The 22,134-nt window shown below is 42.8% G+C and overlaps 1 protein-coding gene across 1 annotated transcript in view; it reads right to left on the reverse strand.

Annotated features, from left to right (window-relative positions):
- Positions 1 to 1,438: 1,438 nt before the first annotated feature.
- The window catches only part of LOC116662158, a 124,164-nt gene continuing 103,468 nt past the window's right edge, over positions 1,439 to 22,134 (reverse strand). The window contains exon 5 of the transcript XR_004318141.1: positions 1,439 to 2,043. The gene's annotated coding sequence lies outside the window, so the exon portion shown is untranslated. The remainder of the gene's footprint in view (positions 2,044 to 22,134) is intronic.

The raw sequence follows: 22,134 nt of genomic DNA on the forward strand, positions 1-22,134 counted from the left end.
TCTGCAGCAGTTTCCCCATCCGGCTTGGAATCTCTGGCATGTGAGGTCTCTGCCTCATTTGTCTCCAGACCCCACCCTTCCCACCTGCGCTGCCTGGAGCACATGACTTGCTTGTGGGGTCCTGATCGCTCACAGCCAGACCAATCCACAGGACACAGAAATGGCCAGCTACCACGGAGCAAAACCTCCAGCCCACCAGTCAATATTTACATTTCTTATTCCTGTTTTCAGAAAATATGTATCTTACCACATGATGTCACTTGTATGTGGAATGTTAAACAAGCAGAAAAGACAAATGAACTTAGCCATAAAACAGAAACAGACTCACAGATACAGAAAACAAACTTATGGTTACCAGCGGGTGAAAGAGGGTGGGAGGGGATAAACTGGGAGTTCGAGATTTGTAGATACCAACTACTATATATAAAATAGATAAACAACATGTTACACTGTACAGCACAGGGAACTAAGAATATTCAACATCTTGTAGCAGCTTACGGTGGAAAAGAATATGAAAATGAATACATGTCTGTTCCTCTATGACTGAAGCATTGTGCTGTGCACCGAAAATTCACACAACATTGTACACTGACTACTTCAATAAAAATATATTAAAATATATATATATATATCTTGCCATCTGATAATGTCTATGCATGATACACATTCACTAGACTCCACGCAGGGAGGGCAGTCCATTTCATGGGCTCCTGCTGTTCCCTGCAGCGGTTTATAGAGGTAAAACCTTAGAAGACTGGGTCATTTGGATAGAAATACCCCAGAGGCACTGGTGAGGCAAAGTCTGCCACGCCTTTCTGCTCCTGTTGTAATCCTGCAGGAGCGGGTGAGAACGCACTGCTTAAATGCTAACCGTGTTTACCGTAAAGTTCAGCGTCAATGTTGTTAAGGCATGTCACCCTGAATCAGATTTTCCCCTCCTGGGGAGAAACACACACACAGAACAAAGTCTGTGTGTGAATTCTCTGCCTTAGAAAGCACGGCTCGGTGAAGGAATCGCACCTTGAGCTCCCAGGTTTGTATCACCTCCAGGTCACAGACGGCTAATCCTGTTAGATCTCTTGTGTGGTTTCGAAACAGAAGAGATGGAGTGTCTGTACCCTTGAAATAACCCACGTGCGCGTGTGCCCTTGAGAGCTCTGCTGTCGTTCACAGCACGGCAGAGCGTCATCTTTATGAGTCATCGGCGTAACCTGCAAACTGACGATCCCAAATTAAATGATTGGTTTCTGGTACCTGAGTAATTTGCAGTACAAATCCACTACACCGTGAACAGTGAAAACGTTTGTTATATGTCATGTCAAGAAAAAAATTACATTGCAAAACGTTGGTTGGAAATTTTAATTAGTTTTATATTGGACTATCATTTTAAACCAAGACAATCTAGCCAAGCCATACTTGCGACCTTTGAGTCCTTAATAGTAGACATAGACAGTTTATTTAGTACAGCTAATTGCTTTTTTTTTTTTTTGAAGCAGGGTAATTAGGCTTTTAATTATGTATTTGTTTGTTTTTGGTGGAGGTACCAGGGATTGAACCTGGAACCTTGTGCGTGCTAAGTACGCAGCAGTCTTCCACTGAGCTCTACCCTCCTCCCCACAGCTAATTTCTCAGAAGGATCAAATGATGAAAGAGATACGTAAGACCCTCAAAGAAGGCAAGAAGCAACGTCTCTTGAAAGCTTCTATTAAATCATTGTCGACCTGGGCATCGTGGTGAATTTCAGGCTCCCAAGCGAAACTTCCCAATGGGCATCCAAGGCTCCCCCAACATGAACTTAGGGTTGGGCTGTTCTTTGATTCTCACCCAGAACCTACAGGCCCATCAGGAGTCAGGAATCAGCCTTGAATCAGAAGCCCAGCATGGAGAAGGTGGTTCACACAACACCTGGCCGAAGGTCAAACAGCTACGGCACAGTGATGAAAGGTGTCATCGTCGACAGGTCAAGGACAAAGACCGAGAGGATGCCAACAGCACCGGACGCACTCAGGGAACTCGGGTTTGAGTAGCCGTTGTCCTAGGGTGCTCCAGAGAAACAGAACCAATAAATCTCTACGTTCAGAGAAGGAGGATTATTATGGGGACTGGCTCATGTCGTCATGGAGCCTGAGGGAGTCCATGACCTGCCCTCTGGAGCTGAAGGACCTGGCCAATCAGAGGGGTCAATTCTCATCTGATGCCAAAAGCCTGAGATTCCAGTCTGAAAGCAGGAGAAAATGGCTGTCCCACCTCAACGAGGGAGGCAGAAGGAGAAAGAGATAGAGACAGACTGATCAATGGATGAATAGGTGATAGCTAGAGAGACAGATAATAGATAGATAGATAAGTAGCTAGTAGATAGATAATAGCTAGATAGCTGGATAGGATGGATGGATAGCTAGCTAGCTAGCTAGATATGATAGATAGATAGATAGATAGATAGATAGATAGATAGATAGATAGATAGATAGATAGATAGATAGACAGACAGACAGATTTGATGGATGGATGGATAGATAGATAATTCTCCCTCCAAGTTTTTGTTATATTCTCGTCTTCCTCTGATTAGATGAGGCCCACCCACATGGAAAGGGCCACCTGCTTTTTTCAGTCCATCAACACAAACCCTCACCTCCTCCAGAAAGACCCTTTCAGACAAACCCGTAAGTAATGTTTAGCCAACTTTCAGAGCACCCTGGGACCCAGTCATGTTGACTCATAAAATTAACCATCAGAACTATTTATCAAAACATCTACCCCTCATCATGGTTGATCTGAAATAGGTCCCCAACACTGTCAAACCCATGTGTATACATCAGGGTTTCTCAGCCTCAGTGCTGTGGGCACTTGGGGGCCAGAAACTCCTTTGTGGCAGGAGGCTGTCCTGTGTATTGTGGGAGGGTGAGCAGCAGCCCTGGTCTCCACCAACCGAATGCCAGGAGCACCCTCTCCTCTCCAATGCAGCATCCAGAAATGTCTCCAGACCCTGAGGTTTGCACATGGGTTTGACCACTGGAGGTCAGAATCATTCCTGGTTGAGAACCTCTGGCACTGATGAAGAATAGAACATCAGTGAAAAACATTAAACATAATATCACTGATAGTTGGAATCTAAAAAAAAATGACACAAATGAACTCACTTACAAAACAGAAACAGACTCACAGACACAGAGAACAAATTTATGGTCACAGGGGGAGGGATAAATTAGGAGTTTGGGATTAGCAGATACAAACTACTATATATAAACAACAAGGTCCTACTGTAGAGCACAGGGAACTATATTCAATACCTTGTAACAATCTATAATGGAACTGAATATGGAAAGGAATATATAAATCCACACATGACCGAATTACTGTGCTGTGCACCATAAAGTTAACACCGACACTGTAAATCAAACACACACACAAAAAAAGGTAAACAAAGTTACGTCTGCATGGTAGGCTTATTTTTAATTTTATTCTCTATTTCTTTGAGGAACTCATAACGTTATTTTTTAATGAATACATACACCTTTAATTATATAATCACCTAGAGGCAATTATGTAATATAATAATATAATCACGGAATGTGTGCAGCATCTCTGAATGAGTATTAAACAATTGCTTAACTGTTTTCACAGCCAGTCTGAGTAGGACAGGCGTTCATTCTTTTAGCTTTCCGCGGAACGCTCTCAGTTTCCGCAGACTGAGGGCTGAGATCCTGCTGGTCCCCAAACCGCTTGCTTTGATTGGGTTTTCCCTACTCAGGTGTGTCCGCCTGGCTGACCCTGAAGCCCCAGCAGCACTGACCAGCACACTCACAAAGCGTTCTGGGGGCGGCCCGGACCCGGAGCACGACGCTTTCTAACCTAAACATAGTGAGTACCCTTATGCGTGCTATGCCTTACCGTTCAGGGCAGCTTCCAGAAGCTTCTTTCCTGGCCAGAAACGCAGAAAAAGGAACACATTTGATTTTGCAGTCCGCAGGTCTGCCAGTTACACTTCTCTCTCGAAACGCAATCCGTTTACCCCATGGCTTCATTAACCCACCCGAGCCTCCTTCCTCGCTCGCAATCGGTATTTTGACTGGGTCAGCGTGAAATGAACTGCTCTTTGAATCATTTCTAGAGCGGCCACTCGAAGGAGGGGACTGCTATTAAAAGGCTTCACTCTTTTTTTTTTTAAAGAAAAAGAGGAAACAAAAGAGCATCGTTCTGTCATGATGTTCTCTGTTCTCATGCCGGTGGCCACAGAGGAATGGACACGTGGACGTCAGGAGACCCATGGACCCCCTGAGATGGTCAGCAGTGCTTGGCGATATATGTCTAAAGTGGTTTTTGCTTGGAAGACGGGCTTCATCTTTCATCACATTCTCAAAGGAGTCAAAGACCTTAAAGTGTTAAGCTTCATCCATCCATGCATCTGCACACTCATTTGCTGAGAAGTCACTGTTATGCTGCAGACGGTGTGGAGAAACGGGAACCCACCTCCAGTGTTGCTGAGAATTTTACTTGGTGTAGCTACTATGAAAAACAGTATGAGCTTCCTTAAAAAACTGAAAAAGAATTACCATATGAGCCAGCAATCCCACTCCTGGGCGAATATCCAGAGGAAACTGTACTTCAAAAAGATACATGCACCCCAGTGTTCATAACAACACTATTTATAATAACCAGGACATGGAAACAAGTTAAATGTCCATCAACAGATAACTGCATATAAAGTTCTGGTATATTTATACAATGGAATACTACTCAGGTATAAAAAAGAATAAAATAATGCCATTTGCAGCAACATGGATGGACTTAGAGATGATCATACTAAGTGAAGTAAGTCAGACTGAGAAAGAAAAATATCATATGATATCACTTATATGTGGAATCTAAAAAAAAAAAAAATGACACAATTGAACTTATTTACAAAACAGAAAGAGATTCACACACATAGAAAACAAACTAAGGTCACCAAAGGGGAAAGTGGGAGGAAGGATAAATTAGGAGTTTGGGATTAACAGATACAACTACAATATATAAAACAGATAAACCACAAGGTCCTACCGTAGAGCACAGGGGACTCCATTCAATATTCTGTAATAACCTTTAATGAAAAAGAATATGCAAACTAATATGTCTGTGTATGACTGAATCATTTTGCTGTCCATCTGAAACTAACACAATATTGTAAATCAACTCCACTTCAATTTAAAAAAAAAATCTGGAACCTGGGTTAAAAGATTTTTTTTTTAACCCATGATTCACCAGCTGTCACGTGCGCAGCAGAAAATGGAGCATAATCAGATGCTAGAAGACCCTCAGTGTTGTAGGAAATAAACAGTTAAGCATGGCTAGGGCATATGGTTCCAGGTGGAGGGGGGTGGTGGGAGCAGAAGATGAGGGACCGGGAGAGCTTGGACCAGACCATGAAGACCCTTGGCTGTTGCATGAAAGTGTCTGCACTTGGTCTTCAACGCCCTGTGAAAGTTACTAACCATATTAAGACCTCCGATAAATGAAGCAGGCATGGTCTTTCTAAAGACAGTCAGGCCACGGGCAGACAGCTTCCGAGGCAGCTCTGCTGTTGCCATCCAACCTTGGTTGTGGGACAAGTGTTGCTGGCTGTCTTCTCTTCCTATGCCCCACCCCCTTTATAAACATAGCCACACACATGTCTTGCAACATGAGGCTTCCTATGCAGCTAATTCTGTTACTGATTTAATTTCTGGTGCACAGCATAGTAATTCAGCTATACGTATATATTCTTTTTCATTATAGTTTATTACAAAGTGTTGAGGATCGTTCCCTGTGCTACACAGCAGGTCCTTGTTGTTTATCTATTTTATATACAGTAGTGTGTATCTGCGAATCTCGGAGTCCTAATTTATCCCTTCCCACCCCCTTGCCCCTTTCGTAACCATAAGTTTGTTGTCTATGTCTGTGAGTCTATTTCTGTTTTGTATGTAGATTCATCTGTATCTTTTTTTTTTTTTTTTTTAGATTCCACGTATGAGTACTTTCGGACAGTATTTGTCTTTCTCTGACCGACTTCACTCAGTATGATCGCCTCGAGGTCCATCCATGTTGCTGTGCAGGGCAGCATTCCGTTTTAGGAACGCTCTTAAGCAGCGCTGAATGGCAAAGCCCAGAAGTCAGCATTTCCACAGGCACCCACGGACAAGGTGTGAAAGCACATATTTTTCACACACATTAAAAGGCCCTTTGTGAGAAATGCAGGCGCCACCTTCCGCACCGCCTTCTACCGACCAGGTAGTTAAACTCTTCCAGTGCTTTTAACTAAACTCAGGACGGGACATCTTCTTTATTAACCTGGAAAAATTTTTCAAAAGTCTGCAGTTGTGCTTAATAATAATTTGCACCCCCAGGGGTGTCGACCTCCAGACAGTCATGTTTACTCCTTTACAAAACAAGTCCTTCTTTCAAGTTTCTAATAAAAAAGAAGCTCCATCAACTCCCGTCTTAATGAAGGTGGATTTCAACAACGCAGCAAATCGATCATTTTCAAGTGTTTCATTCCCAGGGCTGTGCAACCACCACTCCCAAGCTGATCGCAAAACATTTTCATCAGTTGATGCTCTCTGGACACCATGCGTTCTTGCACGAGTAGGTAACCACATAAAATTGCATACATTTTTGAACCTGCAAAAAAAAAAAAAAAAAAAAAAGAGCATTGAAAACTCAGAAAAGACACTGTGCCTTAAATCTCTTCCACAAAGACACAGGAGAGGAGCGTTAACATTCCCGCCCCCTCCTCTGTCCCACGTGTCCGCACGCTCCTGTGCGGAAACCAGAAGGCCTGCTGCACAAATGTCACAGAGGCCACGGGGAGCCCCGGGCCCGCGCCAGCTGAGAGCTCTCTGTTATTCAGCACTGCTCCGAGATCATCTTTTCAACTGCTGTTTTCTAGGGAGAACCCTCAACGCCGAACCTGAAAAGCACACAGGCCACCTTTACTCGCCGAGGACCGCTCTCAGTTAAGTGACTTTGACCTTCATCCGATGGGACCCTGGTGCAGAGTCTGAACCACAGGAAACAGAAATATTTTCCTGCTGAGAACTTTCAAAGGGTACCTCTCCCCGGCCATACAAGGCCCTAGAATCCATGCAGAAAAGGAGAAAGACAAAAGCCTCCTGGCATCAAACTCACCCCTCGACTGGGTCAGAAACCCTGGGGGTGGGTCCAACAACCTGCAGCATCCTGAGCCCTCCAGGTGGTCCAACACGTGCTGAATGTTGAGAACAGTCACTCCAGAATGTGGGTCTCTTTCATTTTCTTAAGTGTATAAATGAATCCATCGCCCTGTCTCCATTGCACTTAATCTCCACAGGTTTCAGGCTGTAGGAGCTTTCTGCAATTACACTAGCAAATGGTCAATAACTTATTGGTTTAAAACAACAGGAACTCATCCTCCCCTGTCCTGGAGACCAGACGTCGGAGGTCAAGGTGTCCCAGGGCTGCGCTCCCCCTGGAGGCTCCAGGGGAGGGTCCCTCCTGCCTCTTTCAGCTTCTGGGGGCCCCAGGCGTCCATCCCTGGGCTGGTGGCCGCCTCCCTCCCGTCTCTGCCTCCGTCTCCACGTGGCGTCTCCTCTGTGTCTGCGTCTCTCCTCTTCTGTCTCTTCTGAGGACACTGTCCTTGGATGCAGGGCCACCTCCTCCAGGAGGCCCTCCTCTGAGATCCTCCACTTACATCTGCAAAGACTCTATTTCCAAATAAGATCTCATTCAGAGGTTCTGGGTAGACAAGAATTTTGGAGGGGACACTGTTCAATCCATCACAGGTAAGGCTGATTCGACGATTTGATTCATACTTACTAGGAAGACAATAGCCAAGAGAAATTGGGAGATGGGCCCAAAATAGCCACCTTTTAAGGCTCGGACGCCATGGTCAACTGAGTCCACCTGCAACACAAGAGATCCTCGTCCTCCCCGGGAGATCCCTTCCACAGGGGCAAACTTCCACAACCAGCTGAGGAACGTCACCTGCTTCTCTTGCTACCTCAGCTCAGACGGGGTCCACCCACGTGTGGTACATGACGTCAAGTGATGCTCACAGCTACTAAATGTCTTTAAGGCAAACAGAACAGGCAAAGGATGGAGGAATTCCATATGAGGGAGCTCAGAAATTCTGGTGTCTTCCAGTCAGGATGGCCGTCATTCAAAAATCCACAATGACAAATGCTGGAAAGGCTGTGGAGAAAGGGGAACCCTCCTACACTGCTGGTGGGAATGCAGTTTGGTGCACCCACTGTGGAAAAGAGTATGGAGATTCCTCAAAAGACTAGGAATAGACTTACCTTGGGACCCAGGAATCCCACTCCTGGCCTTATATCCAGAAGGAACCCTACTTCAAAAAGTTACCTGCACCCCAGTGTTCATAGCAGCACTATTTACAACTGCCAAGACATGGAAACAGCCTAAATGTCCATCAACAGATGACTGGATAAAGAAGATGTGGTGTATTTATACAATGGAATACTACTCGGCCATAAAAAAGAATAAAATAATGCCATTTACAGCAACATGGATGGACCTGGAGAATGTCATTCTAAGTGAAGTAAGCCAGAAAGAGAAAGAAAAATACTAAATGAGATTGCTCATATGTGGAATCTAAAAAAAAAACAAAAACAGAAAACATAAACAAAGCATAAATACAAAACAGAAATAGACTCATAGACATAGAATACAAACATGTGGTTGCCAAGTGGGCGGGGGGTGGGAAGGGATAGACTGGGATTTCAAAATTGTAGAATAGATAAACAAGATTATACTGTATAGCAGAGGGAACTATACACAAGATCTTATGGTAGCTCACAGAGAAAAAAATGTCTCAATGAATATATGTTCATGTATGACTGAAAAATTGTGCTCTACACTGGAATTTGACACAACATTGTAAAATGATTATAAATCAATAAAAAATTAAAAAAAAAGTTTTGGTGTCTGGATGTTAGGTTCTAGAGAAAGAGAAAACAAACAAACAAACAAAAAAAACCAAGTGATTTCCACAGTCTTCCATCTCCCGCTGGCTTTACGGGAATGCTTGTACACCAAACATGCGACGGCACGTTAATATTTACTGTTTCTTAACGGCTTCAGTGTGCGTGGCTCGACGGGAAATGGGGGTCTCCCTCCTGCCCTGCCAAACACCGAGGTCGGAAAGTGATTCCTCCTCACTGGTCCTCTGCAAAATTTGTACAACTGGATTTAGTCACCGAGGACCGTGTGGCAGGCGTGCCTGGTGTCCAGCTGGCAGCAATGGACAGAATCCATCCCTTAAACCACAGGGGATCGGGTGTCTGTCCTCTGTTGGTTTTGTCAGGCAAGGCTGGATGCCACACCTGGTTTGACTTAAAAACAAAGTAAGCCTTTTTTAAAAATATATATATTTTTATTGAAGTCTAGTCAGTTTACAACGTGTCAATTTCTGGTGCACAGCACATGCTTCAGTCATATACGAAATACATAAATTAACACTTGTCCTTCATGGCAGGCGTATTATGAGCCACCTCTTGAGATAACAGAATTACCTTCAGGAAAATGGACAAATAATCAGACTATATTCTCAGTCCAGAATAAGCATTTTTTTTTAAATCTTTTTTTTAAGATCATTCACAACAATCGTTTTAATTCAGAGAGAGGAGCACTTGCGTTTAGTTTGACATGGTTCCTCATATAATTAACTAATTTAATCTCCTGTTTTCCCTCTGCCTCCTGAAAAAAAAAGTTCTTTAATATTCGCTTGAGAATGAAAGCAGTGAATAATCATTGCACTTCTTAGCATCAGTCTAACACGAAAACAACAGAACCGGGAACTTCTTTGATCTTCGATATCCTATTAGGACACTCAAGAAAGGATTAAGTTACGAATAATCAGAATATTATTTTTTTTAAAAAACCCTCTGATTTGGAATCGACGATAAAGATACAACATCTCACCCAGCTCTCTGAAGGAGAAAGGTGGTGAGAAATAAAGGCAGTTGGAAGAAATGAAGTGCTGATCCTAGGACCCAAAACGGACCAGTCGTTTCGGAAACCAATTTGACATCGTCTGTTAAGTCGGAAGAGACATGACAGCCCAGCCGCTCTGAAGGCTTTGGGAGACTCGCTGGACAGTTTGCCCAGTAGCTCTGTCTGTAATAACAACGTAACAGGAACGGTCCAGGTGTCCACGGATGGCAGAGTAGGCAAACACACTGTACACATATAGATTCATTGTATAGATATTGTATAGAGAGATAATTTATAACTGAAAAATTGTGCTCTACACAAGAATTTGATACAACATTGTAAAATGATTATAAAGCAATAAAAAATGTTAAAAAAAGAATATTAAAGACAAAACTCAATACACTGCTATGTACCTAAAAGTAACATTCATTGTAATCATGCAGACGTGATAAATGAAAACATTAACGTTTGTTCTGAACATGGTATATTAGGGGTTTGGGCGGGGAAGGCTGGGGAGAAGGTTGAATTCAGCGGGAGCCCAGAAAAGAGGTCTGAGCTGGCTGTAAAAATTTGACAGGCATCTACTGAGCTTAATTTTTAAGGCCATGGGGCTATCTGAGACCACCCAGACAGAGAAAAGAAAAAAAAATTCCTTCAGGTTAAAAAAAAAAAAAAATGGGGGATGAAAGAAAAATAAAACGGAAAAAAGTTTGCCTTAGGATAAATCCCTTGGCACCCCCCTCATAGAAACTTTTTATAGTTGCAATCATTCCTTTTTGAGGAAAAAAACCTTTCAGTAATCAACATTTTACTCCAGCAGCAGAGTCAGGCACAAAGGAATGTGGAAGACTTCTTGAGGGCGGGTGAAACCGTATTTTTAAGTGACCATTACATTCGAAGGTGATTAAGCAAAACTCTTTTTCTTCCCTTTTGCACGTCAGCGTTTAGACTCCGTGTGAAGACCTTTACCGTTTCAGCTGCAGTGAAAATGCATTTTTTTTCACAATTTACACCCAAACCCAAAGCTAAAAGGAAAAGGGAGGTATATCTCACGTAAAAGAAAGTTTTCTCTGGGGAAAAAGGCAATATTTAAAGTCGTAGGAGGAGAAAAATCAAAATCTTCAAGCCTAATGCGGTCACAAAGGAAACTCTTCAGGGCCAGTTCTCAATGTCTTTACATCAACAGGACGTCCAACCACTGTTATTTTGCATTTGAAGATGTTTCTCTTCTGGGACAGATGTGGGGATATTTGCAGTCATTTACTGAGGTTCCAAGCATTTCCCATATTTATTTCTGCCATCAAAACGCTTCATGCAGACATGAAACCAGCTCTACTCATGGACTTGGATTTAACAGTGTTTTTTTTCTTTTCTTTTGAGTTTTTCAAAGTTCACCATACTATAGAAAGATTTAAAAAAATAACCAAAGAAATGCAGAATGCAAAACGCAAAAGTTTAAAATTCCCCAAGTAGTGCGATGGAGGTAAACTACTCTTTAGCGAGTCCGTCCTCACCAGGTCAGCTGGAGCGGTGATGTCTCTGCCTGAAAATGAAGTAAGAACTCCTTTGCATCTCACGTTTAATGACTGCATAGCTTGTCTCAGTTTCTGATTTGGATTTTTTTTTTCAGCTGTCCTCCTAAGTATGATAGAATATTCTAGGCTTTTTGTTTAAAAAAAAAAAAAAGTAAACTATACTATACTAAAAAAATGAAGCAATTAGAAAAATCATTTTGAGTCACAACTTTTGCTTTTGAGCAAATTGCTCAGCGTGATTGGACCCCAATAATTTAATGCATACAAGGAATAAATAGATCTGTATGTAGAATCTCTTGGGTCACTGTTATGCTTAATACGATATAATTCTAATATTAAGAAAAAGTTTAGAGTGGAAGGAAGACAGAGAGGAGCCAAATATCTTTATATTTAATACTTGAATCCATGCTCCTTCTATTGGTTGAGATCTTTCTCATTCTCTGTGTGTGTGTTTTTAGTAACAATATGAAATTTAATTGTGTCTGTACCTTAGTTTCATCTTTAGCTCAGTGGTTCTGAGATGGGCTAACTTTTGCCCTCCCTGCCTCCCTCCAGGACACCCTGAGTCACTTCTAGAAACACGGTTTGAGTATCTGAGATCGAAACTCCGTGGGATGCTACTGGCACCTAGCGGGGAGTGCAAACCTGGGGGCTGCAAACCTCCTACAGTAACCAGACAGCCCCCACGCCCTCCTCCATCCCTAAATCTCATTTGTGCCAAGCTTGAGAAACTCTGGCTTGAGCGAGATAAAATTAAAAACGTACGCTGAAAAATGGGGACCAATTAGCTCCCAGAGACAGTCAGGTAGACCTCTCAGTCTTGGTTAAGATGGACTCACTTTGCTTAAAATCTTGCTTGGCGTCTTCCTTCAATAATTTCTCGATGGCTTGGAAGGTGACTACACCCATGTGAGCACGTGGTAAAGATGTTAAGTTTAAATCCGTCGTTAAGCAAATTGTTAAGCAGAAAATGAGTGGGGAACGGAGGACCAGGATGTGAGTCAGTCTGAAACCACATTGTGAGCGTCATCCATGACCGTAGAGACGGGGAACATGCGGGGATGTGGCTGTTCTTAGCCTAAACAACGTTCCTGCGGGAGGAACCTTGAAGACATGGTGCTCAGAGAAGCCAGAGACTGAAGGCCACATGGTATTTGATTCCATTCATGTGAAATTCTCAGAACAGGCAAATCCACAGAGAAAAAAAGCAGGTTAGAGGTTGCCAGTGGCTGGAGCAGATGATGGGGGGTAGCTAATAGGTACAGGGTCTCCTTTTGGGGTGACAAAAATACTCTGGGATTAGAATATTTGCACACTATTGCAAATATAATCAACGGCCGTGAATTGCATGCTTTAAAATGACTAAAATGGTAACTTTTACGTTATGTGTATCTTTCCCCAATTAAAAAGGAAATGAATGAATGGTGGTTACTGGTGGCTGGCAGGTGGGAAGTTTGCGGAGGGGTTATTTACAGTCAGAACATGAATAACTTCTGGAAATAGATCGAATGCAAAACATTGTGATTCTAGTTGACCGTACTGTGTGATGCGTCGCTAAGGAAGTAGATGTTAAAAGTGTTCATCACACAGAAAAAGAAATTATAATTACGTGCACCCCAGATACGGTAGCAATCCAGCTTTAAGCCAGATTAGAATTAATTTTTAGGACATAATGGGGTTTCATTCTGAATAAACAACATGTTATGAGAAAAAATATACACATTAATCTCATGCAGTCAGTCTCCTTATAATAATATTTTAACTGAAATGAAGTGGAACTAAATACCGGATTTATTTTTAAAAAATGTATGAATCTCCTGGACGTCACGTCATTGCAAAAAGATTTAAGGTGGTTCGTTCACTGGCTAGCGGCCAATTCTGCGCATGAACATGTTGTGAACGTGTGATCTTCCTGTGTGTTTTTCTTTCCCGGAGGTAAAATTGTTCATGCCTTTCCCTGAGTCACACCGGGTACCGTGTGACTGCACACTGCATGACAAATGTGTGAGAAATAAGACCAGGACAACCAATGCATATGTTTTTATACTGTGGAAGTAAAATCTTGTCTGCATTTGGTGTTCCCATAGAAAGTAAGAAGCTTTGGGGTAAAATTCTGGCCACTTTCCCCCTGAATTGAGAAGATTCAAGGCAACTAGTTTTGTTTTGTTTTTAATTCCAAGGCTTAACCTATCATGGCATTGATGGACAGGTGGTCTGCATGACAATGACATGGTCACAGCTGAAGGTGAGACTCAGGGCGGGGCCAGGGGGCAGACAGCCTTCCCTCCAGGTAGAGCTCCCGCCTAGGTGCTGTGTTCCTTGGAATAAGGGAGATGATTCTTTGTATCACAGGAATGAGGGTGGGATTTATCAAAGTATCTGGGAGGGAGCCGGGTGGCTGGTCCAACCTCCAGGGAGTTGACCTTTGGGTCTCTCTTATCAGAGAAGAAGGATGGGATGTCCAGAGCAGGGAGCACCATCTGTTTCTACAGCTCATTTTACTCCTGGGGAATCTTAAAGTCACGTTAAGACAACCCACCCTCGAATTTATTTGGTGCAGCCACCATGAAGGTTCCCTTAAAAGACTAAACATAAACTTACTCTATGATCCAGCAATCCCACTCCTGGGCATATATCCAGAAAAAAAAAACCCTCTAATTTTAAAAGACACCTGCACCCCAATATTCAGAGCAGCACTATTTACAATAGCCAAGACATGGAAACAACCTAGATGTCCATCAGCAGGTGACTGCATAAAGAAGCTGTGGTCTATTTATACAATGGAATACGACTCAGCCATGAAAAAGAATAAAACAATGCCATTTGTAGCAACATACTAAGTGAAGTAAGTCAGACAAAAACAGATATCATATGATATCACTTGTATGTGGAATCTATAAAAATGACACAAATGAACTTATTTACAAAACAGAAACAGACTCACAGACATAGAAAACAAACTTATGGTTACCGGAGGTGGGGAAGTGATAAATTAAGAGTTTGGGATGAGAAGATACACATGACTATATATAAAATAGGTAAACAGCAAGGATCAACTGTATAGCACAGGGAATTATATTCATTATCTTTTAATAACCTACAATGGAAAAGAATGAATATATATATATATATATATATCTGAATCACTTCGCTCCATGCACACCAGAAACTAACACAACAGGTTATATCAACTATACGCAATAATAATGAAAAAAGAAAGAAAGCCTGCATTCCTTTGCTTCTGTCCTCAATCATTTTAAAGCGTACGACTACAAACTTTGCAAAAAAAGGTGTCATAGCCATAATCCAGTTTGGGCTGGGAATCTACCTAAATGTCAAGGTCAGATATTAGCAAGAATCCCATGTGATCCAGCTAACAATGAGAGAGAGGCTCACGCCTGTGGGACATAAGGAAACATAAAAAAAAAAATGACGGATGCCAAATCTAACTCACTTGTTCGACGCATTTGCTGAGGGCTGTGTCGTCCTGAAAAGATTGCATTACAGACAATTACCCCACGTACTTTTTACTCCCGGAAGGTTTCATACCCGCAATCTCCCAATATTCAAATGCTGTGATGTGGATAGCTTACAATTTCTTCTCCTAGTTGAAGCATCCAAAAGTCTGTGCGTATTTTAATTTTTGAACTTATGTATGTACCTTCCAGTCTTAATCTATCTTTTAAATTCCATATTGTGTCCTTAAACACAGCGCACATGAAATCCTTTCGCGTATCTGATAAACCCATTGCGTATTTTACTTTTAACGTGCAAGAAGTTATTCAACGACGTTCTTTTTAATACTGGAGGAAAGAAGACCTTGACAAATTTATTAACAAACATAAGTTCATTAAAACAGTCCTGTGGCTGCATAATTTATGAAGTAATTAATTCCGACTTAAACAATTATTTACTTGAAACTCAAATTTGCGCCGAAACTCAAAGCAGTGTTTTCTTGGCACGACATGATAAAGTTCGTATGTAATTACTAATTAGTCTCAAGCATGACAGATATTTTAATTAAAGCCACCAAAACTATTAAGCATTCATCATTCCTTTTTTTCCCATCTCTCCAATTTTTTTTTTTTTCTTTTGATTAACTGTGCAACAGTCACCGAAAGCCTGGATGGATGGAACACGGACATCCAGGCAGCAACGGCAGGATTTTTCTGGTAACTGGGAAACGGGGAACAAAACCTTCTTATTTCAAGATATTTTTACAAAGCATTTCTGGAGCTCGTAATGAGGGCTGAGTCGGTCACTCCATTTCAGAGAGGCATGGCGCACCTGTGCCGTTAGAGATGAATAGCGCCCGGAAGGTCAACCCAAGGAGACTGAGGCACCGAGAGTCGCTGAGAAGTTGTCTTGCATAATCTGCAACTCTTGCATTCGAGATCTCCTCTTGTGCCTGCAGAGCCTGCGTGTCCCACCCCAGTCTGGCGTGGCGTGAATTCTCTCTGGTCGGCCACCTCTGCCCTGGCTTGGGAATGGATGGGTCACCAAAGGTCCTCAGCTGTTGGGCAGTGTTTGTGCCCTCGTGTGGGTCAATTATGAAATCATTGAAGGCTTAGAACATCCTTGGCTGAATCTACCGTGGTGGATTCTGGGCGATGTTCTGTGCACGGCTCCCAGGTGGGTCCTCGTGGCATGCCAGCCTCCACTCCAATGGCAAGTGGAGCTTCCTTGCAGCTCCACACATCCCTCTCTGGTTCCTTTCCTTTTTATTTTTTTTTCTTCCACTTGTGATATTTCTCCTCCCTCCACTTGAAAATGGATAGCGTAAATCTGTACCTATTCTAGTCTGTCTGATTTCACTGTATTCTGTCAGGACACCTGTCTCGCCCTCCCAAAACACATGGGAAAAAAAAGATGGTAAGCATGTATCTTAATTGCAGTATTCACAGGGAGGGAAAAAACACTAGCATTTGCTTTGGGTTGTTGGATTATTTTGTTTTGTTTTGTTTTTTTCTCTTCTGGGTTTCTTAACTCACTGACAGAAATGCTGCCTCTAAGTGATGATCTCAACATCACGTTTCACATTTGGGGCAGTTTGCACAGCAGAACTGTTTTGCTTGATTTTTTTTCCCATTTTTTTTTTCTCCTGAGTATCTCCCTTGATGCATAGTGTAATTTCCTTGAAAATCCTAAGCTGATTAAAGCCACGGAAGGATGCTTTTATTTTTTTTCCCCTCTTCATTGGGGCAGGAGGCCATGACCTCAGGACCTGGGGACTTCAGCTCACCTCCGAATCAGACACAGACCACGGTTAACCCTTCGCATCCTGCTTTTAACTTTTACGTGTTTCCACCTCATATCCTGGAATTCGTGTGGCACCCTGTGGCCACTTTTGGAGTTCAAAAATAGTTTGCCTTTTGGAAATTTATGTTTGTTTAAATGTTGGAAGTGTTAACAACGGAAAAAGAAACTAAGGTATTTTGCAGTCAAGATTTCACAATTTGGTGATTACGTCCTGAGAAGGGGTGTCATGCAACAAGCAGATAACGTGCGTTTTCGGTGCAGAGAACAGAGGCCCAACAGCACCAAGTCTTTACTTAACCACCGATCGTAACTTCTAAGCATGTATTTGTGGTTTTCCTTTACCATACATCAGCTCTCTGGATGGTCCAACTCCTTGAACTGCTTTTTTTTTTTTTTAATTTCTCCTCCGTCTATGCTGTTTACAGAATTGGCCAGCAGGAAAGAGGGAGAGGAAGAGGAGGTAAAATAATGGGAAAAGAACCAGGAAGAAGAGAATCAGAGAATCAAATGGATACCACAATGGCAGACAAACTCCACATGTCAAATTTAACCCAAAACATTAATAAAAGTGGAATTTAATCTGAATTCTTGCCAAATTTCTGGAGAAGGGCATATATTTTTTTCTCCCTGCTATTGGGTAAGTTTGTTTGAAACTTGGATTCGCCTTAACTCTGAGAAGATTCATGAGTGTTTCCTTTTTTATTCTTTTTCCAAACTCATTCACCGGAGATTTTTAGTCCTTGCCCAACAAGTTCATCTAAATTTCCCAGAGGAAATTAGAGCTTTAATTAAGCTTACAAGAGCCTGCAGTCCTATAAAAACTGAATAATTAAACGGTCTTGAGAACCAGACACGGCAAGGATGCAATTGTAGGAACACGCACCTGTCCGTTTTACAGGCCAACGTAACACGTCCCCGTTCTGCAGGGAATAGGTGTAACTGGGAAGGAGAGAGAGAACCTGGAAACTGCAAGATAATGGCCAACATTAATAGCTCAGTTCTTTTAAAAGTACATCTCTTTTAACGGTTAATCTCATCAATCACCTGTTAGCGTCGCCTGAGGCTGACCCAGCACAACACCAAAGGGAACACAAACTCAGCCGTCCGACCTCCCCTTTGCTTTGCCTTCCAATGTCCTGTCTGCTCCCTGCTCCGCCCGCGTCGCTCCTCTGCAGACAGACCCAGGATGTCCTTACTTCCAACTGACTCTGAACGTGTGACTCATGTCCCCCTTTTTCTGTGATTTCGGTCTCACAATTTGAGCGTGAAAAAAAATCCTTCAGTTTCACCTCTTCCTGCATAAAACCACACAGTAACAAACACCCCAGACAGGGCAGTTTAAACACCAGACATTATCCGTCCCGGTCCTGGAGGCTGGGATCTGAGATCAGGGCGTGAGCAGGGCTGGGGTCTCCTGAGCCCTCTCCCCTTGGTGTGCGGACGGCCGTCTCCTCCCTGTGTCCTCCCGTGGGCAGTCTCTCTGTGTGTGTCTGAGTCCTCATCTCCTCTTCTTATAAAGGACCCCAGTCCTCGGGATCAGGACCCACCTAGTGGCCTCATTTACCTTAATTATCTCTTAAAGACTCTAGCCCCAGATACAGCACATTCTGAGGCTTGGGGGGTCAGGACTTCAGCACAGGGATGTTTGAAGGGGCATAAACATTTCTCATCACAGACTCAGGAACATGTGTGCCTTCCTTTGTGGGCACTCACTGCAGTAAAAGTGGCCCAGCTGGAAAAAGAAATGTGTGGCTCAATAAGGAAGAGATTTACATTTCTCTGCTTCCAGTCAAATAAGAGGAAATGATAAGGAACAATCCTTGAAACAATCTTCTCAAATCATCTCACCTCAGCTGCTGCCGACCTCAGGTCTCTGCCCTGAGATTAAGATTTTCCAATTTTGCAGGAGGTTCCAACCTGTGTTCAGTCCCAGGGTTATAAGATATGGTCCAAAATGACATTCTTTTTGGAACCATCCTCCTGCCATCTTCCTCAAGTTTTTAGTTTCGAAAATTTTGCCAAAAGATGTTATGCAGAGCCATTTGTTCACATAAATGTTTCCATAACCTCATTCTAATTTGCATATAATCTAAACAAGCATCCAGTGTCGGTACACAGATCCTGTTCAAAGTCAGCCATAAAAAAAAGAATGAAATACGCCATTGGCAGCAACATGGATGGACCTGGAGGTGATCATGCTAAGTGAAGTAAGCCAGAGAAAGACAAATATTGTATGATATCACTTATATGTGGAATCTACAAAGATGATATAGATGAAATTACTTACAAAACAGAAACATACAGACGTAGAAAGCAAACTTGTGGTTGCCAAAGGGGAAAGGAGGGGGAGGGATAAATTGGGAGTTCAGGATTTACAGATACACACTACTATATATAAAGTAGATAAACAACAAGGACCTACTGTACAGCACAGGGAACTATATTCAATAGCTTGTAATAACCCATAACGAAAAGAATATGAAAAGAAATTATATGTATATAACTGAATCACCATGCTGTGCACCAGAATCTAACACATTGTAAATCAACTATCCTTCAATAAAATAAATAAATAAAAGTGCCCTACACTTTACATTTTTACATACTACATTTCTGAGACATTTTCCTTTTCCCATAGCAGGAGAAAATGAGCCTAACAAAACTAAGAGACAGACACACACAACACACAGACCTGAAACCGCTCAGTACAGAAGGCGTCCACCGACGGGACGGAGAGCTGACCTGAAAGGTCAGGGTTGTGCCTGCAGCTTTAATTACCGCCTGCAGCAATCACGCAATTATGCCCGCAGGAAGCCCGAGTTAATATATTAGAGATGTTCTGAAACACTTGAAATGTTGAGTCCTCGCAGCAGTTTTCCAAGGCGCAGGTACAAGCCCTAGTTTTAGAACAAACGTGCGGTGGCACCTCCACGCCATCTCACGCCACCTGCCCGTTGTGACAAACGTATCCGTCCCTCCCAGTAAACAGCTGAGTCATTCTCCACGCATTCCAGCACCCCTCTTGACCTGCTTAATCATCTCAGATCCTTCCTGACCCTTCAAGTCAGCATTCCCTCGCCTCACATCTCTTATTTTCTCAGGGTCAACAGTCTATGAAACCAGAGTTCAAGAGGATATTGCAGGAGGGGACGGTCTAGCTTACGGGTAGAGCGCATGCTTAGCATACATGAGGTCCTGGGTTCAATCCCCAGTGCCTCCTATTTAAAAAATAAATAAATAAAGAGTACTAGCATTGTAAATCGACTACACTTCAGTAAAAAAAGGAGAAGAAAATCAATTAAGATTAAAAGTCAAACAAACAAAAGGGTAGGAGAGATTTATCATCACCCAGGCTTGAATGTTGTTCCTACAACTACCATTGCCGGTTTTAGGGCTATCTCAGCCCCAGGGGTGAAGGATAGAACTTTTAAATTGCAAAGGAGGCTCAGGAATGCAGATCAAGTCCTCGGATCAGGCCAGAATGCCCCATGCCTCCTTATAAATGATAGTTTAGGAAATCTGACGCCAGCCCTGGCTGACAAGAGCAATTAAGAAAATATAAAAGTTGTATTTACCTGAGACTCCGAGGGACCAACAGATCAAAGACGCCATGCTAATCTCCGTTCTTTTGAAACCAGACTTGAACAAGGTTTTGAAGGAAAAAAATAATAATAATTAAGCCTGAAGAGAGAATGGGAGTGTTTTGCCTGCTCGGAAGACAAGGCTTCCCTTCAGCCTGGGTGAGCAGGATCATGTTTCAGCACCTTGTGCACAGGTTCGAAGACTAAATGAAAAGAAACATGTCCCTCTGAGCCATGGGGGTGGGAGGGGCTTCAGATGGCAAGGGAACAGCTATATTCAATGTCGTGCTTGGAATAAATTTACAGAAACAGCATTGCTAGGTTGCTAGGAAGTTCTGGAGGGAAGGAAGAGGAAGGATGCAATTTGGCAGGTGGGGGTCAGTGACTGCTGCTGTGTGACACCTTCTCGCCTCGTTTATCCATCTGTATAATGGAGCCAACTCTCTTACTTTCTCCACAGGAATTTTCTCAGGAGCTACATGGAAAGTTCTTTGTAAAGCAAAGCATTGTCTACACACATGTATAATGTCTACACGTTTTCATTTGAGATGCTTAATTTTTGAAGCAGCTGTGGTGGCTGGGGTGTGTGTGTGTGTGTGTGTGTGTGTGTGTGTGTTCAGACGAAACATGATTTCTAAATGTGTCTGTGAGGGGGTTTCCAGATAAAATTAGCATTTGAACCAGTGGACCAGGTAAAGCAGATTGCTCTCCCCCACGTGGGGTGGGCCTCGTCTAACCAGTCGAGGGTCTGAATAGACCCAAAGGTGGAGGCGGGGGGAGAATTCACCTTTTTGTCTCTGCCTCACTGCTGAGCTTCTCCTGACCTCAGACTGGGGTTTACACCTTCAGCTTCCCTCGTTTCTCATACCTTTGGGTTCAAACTGAATGACACAACTGGTCTTCCTGGGTCTCCAGCTTACAGAGGGTAGGTTGTGGGACTAGCCAGCCTCCAGAACTGTATAAACCAGTTCCACATAATAAATCTCTCTCTCCCCCAACCCAACTCATGTATAAATCCTTACTATTATAAATAACACCCTATAGTATACTTTTCCATAATACTCATAAAACTTATGTCCCCATCCATCCTAAATTGGAGGCATGGGATGGTCAGGGGCATGACAGAACCCTGCTTAGAATTCCTCTCCGTGTAACCAAGTCCGTCCTAGCCCCCAGGTCCACGTGCAGCTGATGGTGGGAAGCTTCATGCTTGAGTTCCCACTGGGCCTCCTGCATTGCAACCCAGTTATAACTCTATCTGGTGCCCAGACACATTTTCTGGTCTTTCCCTCAGGCCTTTGCTGAAAACCTCCGACCCCATCAGCCTCTTCCTCCTTCCAATGCTCATAATCCTCATTTCTGCACCAGGAAATTGCCACGTAAATATATGCGGGGTTGCCCAGTCCTTTAGTACATCTTGTGCGTATCCTATTTTTGAAGGGAAGACTCGAAATCTTATTACACCCTTTGCGGCGCATCAAAGAACTTGATGTGTGACTTTGAAATCGAACCCAATGGCCATTAGGTCTGAAAAAACTAATCATTAAAATGGCAGATTATCGGACATCTAAAGTCTGCCCTATCATTCTGTTTCATGCATGCTTTGTGACTCGGTTGGAGACGGTCCCGCGGGAAATTAATGAAGCCTGTTTATTATGAACTTTCAGACTTGGAAAGCCCACAGGTTCTATTTTTCATGCTGCTGAATGTCTGTAATCACATGTTCTGCCTGTTTACATAAATAAACTACTCCTTATAATTACAGAATGGTCTGCTTCACTATTCTATTCATTATCTTCCTCGTTTCTTCCATGAGA

Source organism: Camelus ferus, chromosome X (genome assembly GCF_009834535.1).
Source record: "Camelus ferus isolate YT-003-E chromosome X, BCGSAC_Cfer_1.0, whole genome shotgun sequence".
Lineage (NCBI taxonomy): Eukaryota > Metazoa > Chordata > Mammalia > Artiodactyla > Camelidae > Camelus > Camelus ferus.